Raw genomic sequence first — 9,487 nt, 5'->3', positions numbered from 1 at the left:
AATGTTGGTTTCAACCTCCCACCGCAGACCCCACACTGTGGCAGTAACTGAGCCAGTGATTTTTCATCGCCCTGGGGGAGAAGCGAACCCGCAAAATCTCAGTAACATTCCACGACACTAACCACTATACCAGGTTAGATTGTTAACTAAACCTAAACACATCAACTCAGTTCTTGCAAAACCCCCTTCTGTTAAGAGTGGTAAGATGCGGAAGAAGTACAGAGTGAAGGTCTCTCTCTCTCTCTCTCTCTCTCTCTCTCTCTCTCTCTCTCTCTCTCTCTCTGCAAACGTCAAAGCAACAGACGAATTTGTAAATATACCTTGCATCATGACATAACAAGCAGTGGCTAGCGTTCCAACCGTAACATCAATTTCACCAGCGACCTTGTATGCTACTAACTTCTGACATCTGACGGCACTTTATCCTCGACATACTGTTAATGGAAAGATCTTGGTTATGTGGTCGGATCAGCTAAACAAGGAAGGATACGCAAGGCGGATCGCCTTAACAAACGTGGGTGACAAGGGATCGCCTTTAAGAAATACATAGAAAGAGTATCACCTTAAGAAAGTTTACTGACCGTGGTATGCCACAGGAAACCTTTCAGAATGCAGATCGCCTTGAATGGTACAAACAGAGCGTCGCTCAAACTTACATATGACAGTCAGCGCATCACCTGAGCAAACGCTACTGAAAGCTAATCGCTTTACATTAGATCACAGAAAGCGAAAGCGGATCACCTTAAAAAAGGCTAAAGTTGGCATGTCCCCTTAACAAACACTCTTGCATCAAACATCACAGAAGACAGGTTTCCTTGAACTGAAGCTATTTACGGTAGATCAGATAAACAAAGATTATGGATGGAACATCACAACAAGGCTACAGACGGTGAATTGCTATTACAAAACCTTAGATTCACTGGCCATATTCTTTCTTCTGGTATGGTGATATGGCATCTGTAACCTTTAAGTCAATCTGGCAACTGTAACCTTTCGTAACGGCGATCTTCCCCTGTATACTTTTGTAATAGCAATCTACCGTCTGTAACCTTGTTGTGATTTTCCATCCGTAAATCCTTGTTTATTAGATTTACCGTCAATAACTGCAGTTGAGGGACTCTTGCCTTCTGTGATGTTTGATGCAACAGTGTTTGTTAAGTAGGTTATGCTAACTTTAGCCTTTATTAAGGTGATCCATTGTCGCTTTCTGTGATCTTGTGTAAAGCGATTAGCTTTCTGTAACGTTTGCTAAGGTGATCCGCTGACTGTAATGTAAGTTGGAGCAACGTATTGTCTGTATCGTTCAAGGCGATCTGCATTCTGAAAAGGTCACAGCCGCCATATGCTATTAAAGGTTACAGATGCCATATCACCACACCGAAAGGACGAATATGATCAGTTTATCACCTTAACGAAAAAAATTTACAGGCATGAGATCAACCTGAAAAAGGTTTCCACCAAAGCAAACTTCAAGTTTCTTGTGGTTAGGCTAGGGTGGTGGCCAATGAACTATACTCAGTGGTAGAGCACTGGGGTCGCGTTCATAAAAAAAAAACAGAGCATGGGGCTGGCAACTTCATCCCTGAAGATTTGCTACAACCGGTGTCCTCTACCCTCTTGTGCCTGTGTAATATATATATATATATATATATATATATATATATATATATATATATATATATATATATATATATATATATATATATATACATACATACGTACATACACACACACACACACACACACACACACATATATATATATATATATATATATATATATATATATATATATATATATATATATATATATATATATATATATATATATATATGTATAATGAGTGCTTGTGTTAGATCACCAAGGACATGAACAAAAGAAGCAAACATTTCTCGCCGATTTCTAAACAGCAGAAGCCAGCCAATTAATTCTTCCTATTCGAACTCTGCGATGCATATAAACGAAGCAGAAATCCACCAGGTTGTTCCTGCGGTTTAACCGCGCATAAGAGCCCCCTCGAGAATATTAAAAATAAATTTTCATGGCGATAGTAACAAGCGCCATAAAACGCCTCTCGGAGAAACATCACAGATGCCGATGTTGGTCTTAAAAATACCTGGGAAAAGCGAAGTATACCCGACGCTCTGTAATGCTGCAGTAACAAGTAATAATAAGTGTGATACCCGGTAGCGTTTGCTCCTGAGCTAAACGCCATCGTCTCTCGAAAGCAAGCGATACTTATTAATGAGATGGGTTTATTGCGTTGTTAAGAGCATCGAGTATCGTATCTTATATGCCTCAACTTGCTCAGTGATGGCAAGGAAAGTAACGCGCGATTGGAGTGCAACTGTCTTTTGTTGTGGTGGTGGTATTTGTCACTGCAGGCATAAACATTGCACGCAAATATATAAGATTGAAATAACCCAGTGTACATAACAGTTTTTAGAAGGAACAAACAGCAGTGTTGCTACCGTTTTTCACTGCAATGATACCCATATTATGTAAAAAAAAAATGTATAATTTCCTAAATAATACTTTAAACAATTTTTAATGGAAAAATAAAAAAAAAATATTAAAACCTTGTCTCTAACATTAAAACAGCAACTTTAAACAAGTATTTAATCTTCTGTTCTGTACCTACGCAACTACATTCCCTTGTTGTCACTTTCGTTTATAATGTGTAGCGGACTATTCCGTAGCATTTACTATCCATGAAATGGCCCACTATTCCAACTGAAGCACCCAGAGAGACATGCTGTAACTATCAACGGAATAATTAGCACAGACGATTAGCCTCAAGTACTTCCGTAACTCAGAGATGGTCATTTGTGATTAATAAAAGTTCCTCGCGAAATTTAAGGCTTGGCCCGCATTGTGTGCCACTTTTAAAACTGGATCATGTGTTATTTATGCCAGTGTTTAACCGCAGGGCTGTCTACCCATCTGCGTTTAGATTAAACGGAGTCTGAATTTAATTGTTTTCCATTTCAACGATGTTTGATTTTAAAATCGTGATGGAGAAGACTAATCGGTCTACAAGCATCTAAAAAACAGGTAATGCTTAAATAAGTACACTTATTCTGATATTTCACTGTTAATCTTTGTGCCATTTCCATATTGTTGAAAGGAGTTTCATTTCATGATAATAATAATAATAATAATAATAATAATAATAATAATAATAATAATAATACATTATTCCGTATCATGGCCACACATAAATACAGAACAGATACAACAGAGAATACAAAATACACTAGCAAGAATGAAAAGATCTAGTTGCAGCTAAATAGGTGAAACGAATAAAATCTCAAAACATCATATTGTGTTCCAGGCAAAAATACCATTCTTTCATGGACTGCAGAATGACCAATTTTCAGTCGGAGCACAAAGCAAGGTAATCTCTGCTGATTGTTCGCTAGAATGTCTTGCCCATCTACATCTGACGAACAATATAAGGACAGATGGCAGGGCTGCCGAGATTTTTCCCAAGAATATCCAGGGAAAGGTTCCATATCCTTAAGATCTACTTTTCTCCTTTTCAAATGAAGGGCAGTAAACGCTTAGTAGGTGGAAAGAAAGACTCCCACGAAGAAGACTATAGGGTTATTGTGGACGCAAAGTAACGCTGTAACTTGCAGGGAACATTAGTGGTCTGATGCAAGCGGCAACAGGCTCTAATGAATAAGTGTATATAAGTTTGGAAGGTGTCTTTGCACTTTGCGAGAATGTGACCTCGTAGTCATGATTAGTATCTAGGCAGAAATGCCTAAATACTGCCAAGCTGTCATGCAAATTTAGCAACTGCACTAGACAGCAAAGCCTATACACAACTGTCAGCGCGTTCTGTCACATTTCACACCTTTGGGTCTTATGCTCTGTAGTGACAAGTGTATCGACGAAGTTTTAAGAAATCGAGATGACACGACTTCAGTGTGGCTACTACAAATACAAATACGCAGTTTGTCAATAAACTGACATACGACATTTCTATATGTTCAAATATAAAACCCACAAATATCCCAGTCATACTGAATTCAGTATACCTTTCAGAATAACTTCTGCCTCAAGGAAATAATTGTAAAATGCCCCTACTCTGGCTGGGATTCAAACCCATATACCTTTTAGGATTAGTACATGGGTGACAGTTAACTTATCAACTCAGCTATCAAGTTTGCTGACTGAATAAGGCGACAGTCACTCATTTACCTACGGAAAATGGCACGGGTTCGAATCCCGGTCAGGGTACTGGTATGCAATTTCCTTTGGGCGTAAGTAATTTCTAAGTAGACTGAATTCTATATGAATATATATATATACATATATATTTATATATATATATGCATGTATGTATGTATATATATGTATATGTATGTGTGTATATGTCTGTGTGTATATATATATATATATATATATATATATATATATATATATATATATATATATATATATATATAGATCCATCTCATTAAACTATACATCTTTTATGCATGATGTATTACAAGTTAATCATAACAGTTTTCTCTCTCTCTCTCTCTCTCTCTCTCTCTCTCTCTCTCTCTCTCTCTCGATAAAAAATAAGACACGGAAACCCATAAAGACTTATCGTGCTAAAGAATAACACGATAGCAAAGGGCCAATTACTTTCGATTTGTTCGAAAAAAATCCGGACTAGCAACTTGAACCAAAGCGTTTTATCGGGTTGTCCGGCATTAAAATGGCTACTATTTTTTCCTCAACTTGGTTGTAATCTCTAACAGTCTTGTAAAGTCACATTTTTCTTCTCTGATATCCAGCGACTTTGTTAAGGCATTATTTTCTCCCGGTGTTCTCCTGCCGCGTTCGAATCATCATTTCATTTGTCATGGTATTATTTTCTTTCTTTGCCTGTTCATCAAAAGTTCCCAAGTTTGTAACTCGGGAATTAGGTTCTGTCGAGAACAGTGTTGACTTTTTTGTTATTGTTACCATTTAGAATTAAATTCTGTGAGTACAGTGAGTTTTTGTTATTATTATCATTAACAATACTCTCCTCTTAATTATTATTCAAAATCATTTAAGCAGATAAAATAAACATTTTCACTGTTAATCACCGTATGCAATTATTAGGGTCATTATCACAAAAACTGAAGCATCTATTAAATTTGCTGAACTGTTCCTGCTCAACTGAATTTGAAAAAAAAGAAGGAAAATAGAAAGGTGAAAAAGTGAAAAAAAAATAAAAACAAAAAATGACGTCACAGTTCCAAATTCACGCCCGGGGAACGCACGGGTACGAGAACAGAGCCGAATTGTTTTGGTCCTCTTTTCCCTCCGCTCTCAGTTCTGCACAGCTGTGCTACACCTCCTCTGACATATGAACAATGGGTGAATATGTGGACCTTATCGTGCCATATTTGCCTTATCTTTTCATCAGTGATGAAGGCACCTCCCTGATCTCCTCTTTAGTCATGAAGGCGCCGAGTGTGTTGTGGATCCCATTGCCTTGCCAAAGCGCTAATTTTCATCAGCGCACAAGAGTTATGAAGCTCGTTTCCTTGTCAAGATGTAGGCGAGCTAACGTATTGAATACCACTTGAGAAACGATTGCAAAATACAGTTCGCGTGCACTTTATAGGTAAGAGAGAGAGAGAGAGAGAGAGAGAGAGAGAGAGAGAGAGAGAGAGAGAGAGAGAGAGAGAGAGAGAGAGAGAGCATATATCATATCAACGATAAATTTCGTGTTTTCCCTCAACTGGATGTTAAAAACTTTTTTAAACTCGCATTCACTGGTAATTGAAAAATACAGCTGAACGGAAAATATAAGTCGTAAAATATAAATGGTAAGAAAATCAAGTGATATAAGAAAACTTTTCATTCTTCATCGCTTCTTGAAGTCGCAAAATCTTTAAGTCTTCAAAGGAACATGAAATTATCATCCGATATTTTTACTGGGCGCTTAAACTCCTTGTGGAATATAAAAGATGGAGATGGAAGAGTCAAGCAAGACGAAAAAAGTAGGAAGATAAGAACACAACAATGCAAGAAGAAGAAGAAGAAGAAGAAGAAGAAGAGGAGGAAGAAGAAGAAGAAGAAAGGCTTGAAAAAATTATACATTCTCGTAATTCCTGGTTTGATGTACCCAGGCGCATCTTACTTAGTTGCGGTCCATAACATGACGGAGCCGCGTCCAATTTCTAATGGAAGGCATAAACACCGTCCTGGACTACGGTGTTCATGAAGATTAATTGACAGCAACAACAAAGCAAAAGAATGAGTGTGACTGATGAAAAGAATTCTTTTTAATAGATGCTACACAATAGCGCATACGCATATTTTCAAGGCGAAGATACAATGTATTATATTTCCAGCTTAATTTTAAGAAATAATTATTGCACGAATTACTTGCATGATGGGAGTACGTATATATATATGTATGTATATATGTATGCATGTATGGTATGTATATATGTATGTATGTATATGTGTGTGTTTATATATACATATGTATAAATATAAATATGTATAAATATTTATATTTATATGTATATATATAAATATATATATACATACATACATATATATACACGCATACATACACGTATGAGTTACACAAATACACACACATATACTGTATATATATATATATATATATATATATATATATATATATATATATATATATATATATATATATATATATATATATATATATATATATATGAATAATACGCACGAGTTACCCTTCTGACAATGTCCATATCCTTAGCTGACACCAGAAGGTACAATTCTAAGTCCTGAAACATTATTTCATGCATAAATTTTATGAGACAGTCCAGGTAACCTCCCTTGGCTAAATCCTAAAATGACATGAAGGCTCAAAACATTTACCTTAAAGGCAACAGCTGTTGAAAGCCAGCCAGAGCGAATCGCCGAGCATGAAGGGGAAAGACAACGAGAAACGACAACAACTTTCAACCTTTCAAGTCCAGCCGTGAGGCCAGGCAAGAAGGAATAAGACGGAGCACCAACAGCGCCCCGATCCTAAACTCTTCTTTATTTCACCTCGCTTGACCCTCCTGACCTCCCTTTTCCCTTCCTGGATTTCCTTCACCCAGAAAGAGAAGGAATGGCGACCGGCCCCCGCGCGCGCGCGTGGGCAGGGCGCCTCCAGATAAATCTAGCGGCCGAGATTTATGATCGAGTGAGTGACCTCTGTTTGCTTCGTGTCCTTGACCTTTTAATCCGTCCGCCCACTCCGCTGAACAAAGAGGTTCAAAAAGACGTCGTGCCTTCTCCTTTTATTCACCGTGCAAACCATGAGGCTTCTTTTGTTAACTCTCATAATGTCTTTTTGTTTTCAGAGAATTCTGCTTGTAGTTTTTAAATTCTCTGAGTGAATGCAACGTCAAAGTGAGTTCTTTTGCGTAGATTCGTCCACGGCTTCATGTAAAAAAATCAGAACTTATTTTGAGAAAACAAACTGATTTAACACTGCGACTCTAAGGGGCGTATTTGTTCAATTGTGTTAGCATCCAAGCTCCCAGAATCTCTTCAACCGAATTTAGTATTAGTGAATTCCGATCGACTTCTATGACACAGCTCTTGGTTAAAGTGCTCCTTAATTAGAATATCAGAGACCAGAGCTCTCGTAAAATTGGAGAGATTCGAGGAGGAGAGATAGAACACGAAACCAGTCCACTTTCTTATTACGAACCAAATTAAAGCGGTATCCGCTGATACCAGTCGTCTGAAGCGCATTGTCGAAGGAGATAAAGAAAAGAGAAAAGAAATCGATAAAAAAGAATAGTCAGTGAATGGTGTGTGTGTGTGTGTGTGTGTGTATGTGTATGTGTGTGTGCGTGTATGTATGTGTGTGTGTGTGTGGGCGTAGGTGCTAATGCGGGTCGGCACACAGGCAAAGGAGGTTAAAATTTCTCTAGCCTTGACCTGGCATGAAGCTTCTTTGCCTATGGAATTTTCCCTTTACTTTTAGTGGGCAATAATGGCAAATCATGACCAGAACAGCTCGTCCAAGCACCAGGGCTTCGTGTCGGAATTCGATGCTGCTGGGTGAAAAGATTGATATGGCCTGCGTATGCTGAAGGAATGAATATGCAAGATGTCCTCTTGGGAAGCCAGCAGGTTGGTTGCTGAGGTACGCAGAGACAAGACTATCAATTTACATCGAGGGAAACCTGTTACTGCATAGCCTGCCGTACTTACTGTACCAATCAAATTTACTCTTAGATTTAATGTATACAAAATGCGTACATTTACTTCAGACTACCGTCTATTAAAGTCCGTCCACGAGTTAAATGACTGCTTTCGAAATAAAGTTACGTTATCTTGTCCTTTTTCCAAACTCAGAGTCCGACGGGAGTGGCATTCTAATGCCCTTATCTAGCCAAGGGCTGAAGGGAACCAAAATCAACAGGAGAGGCAAGATGGATTGGAAGAAGAGACAGACCCGCTTCTTTAAGGAAGAAAGGTATGATTCAAGGAAAACAAAAGCATGAAGAGTATTCCAAGCCTTGGTGTTGAGGAGAAATGAACAGTTCAATTGTTTACCATATTCAAAGGTAAGTTGTCCACTTTACAAACAAATATAACCAATTTCAAGTGTCTTTATTATATTTGAGAGTAAAAGTTTCCTTATCTTTACTAATCATTAACGGTCCTATTTACACTTCTGTATGTTTTCAGTTTGAACTTTTTTTTTAAAAGAGCCCAGCTTTTTTATTTGCTCTTTTAGTCTACCTGATTGAATTCCGTCTGACCCCATTAGAATCGTTTCACAAAAGATAAAGCAAAAAAAAAAAAAAGTACAGAGAGAGAGAGAGAGAGCATATTACATTCGTTCATATGTTTCAGCTTCGCAAACGAAATCAAAAGCCTGGAAACTTCACATAAATAAAAATGCAACCATAGGATTATAATCCATTCAGAGAACTGCGGCTTATCCACACCATTAATTGACCAAGACCATAAGGGGATATAAATGGGTTTTCGTTTGCTATCTTAGATTGAGCGTTACTATTAATAAGCCCCTTGTCAGGTGCGTATTCACCATCGAAATAGTAAACCGCAGTGCAAGAAAGAACGGCTGGGCCTGACCAATCACAATGACGAACGCGGGGAAGAATATCGAGAATGAATACAGATGTGTCGGTGGTACTTTGGCTTGTTCTTTACGTGTCACCTTCTCCGAGGTGCTAGTACTAAACATGGCGGAAGCTTCTTGGGACGCCGCGTTTAGCACTAACCCCTCGGGGATCATCAAGTATTATATACACCCACTTCTATATTGTGTGGTCGATAAATTATATTAATAACGATATCTTCGTGCGGCCGTCTACTTTACATTTGCCATACGGTGTTTAGTACTAGCACCTCGGAGTAGGTGACGCGTAGATAACAAGCCAAAGTTACACCGATGTGTCTACATACCTGACCAAACAATTACAGAAACGGCGATTGTAAATCTGCTCTGACATCCAACTCGAAT

Source organism: Macrobrachium rosenbergii, chromosome 23, assembly GCF_040412425.1.
Source record: "Macrobrachium rosenbergii isolate ZJJX-2024 chromosome 23, ASM4041242v1, whole genome shotgun sequence".
NCBI classification, from domain to species: Eukaryota; Metazoa; Arthropoda; class Malacostraca; order Decapoda; family Palaemonidae; genus Macrobrachium; species Macrobrachium rosenbergii.
The sequence above is the reverse complement of the archived record's forward strand: the minus strand, read 5'-3'. Positions refer to the sequence as shown.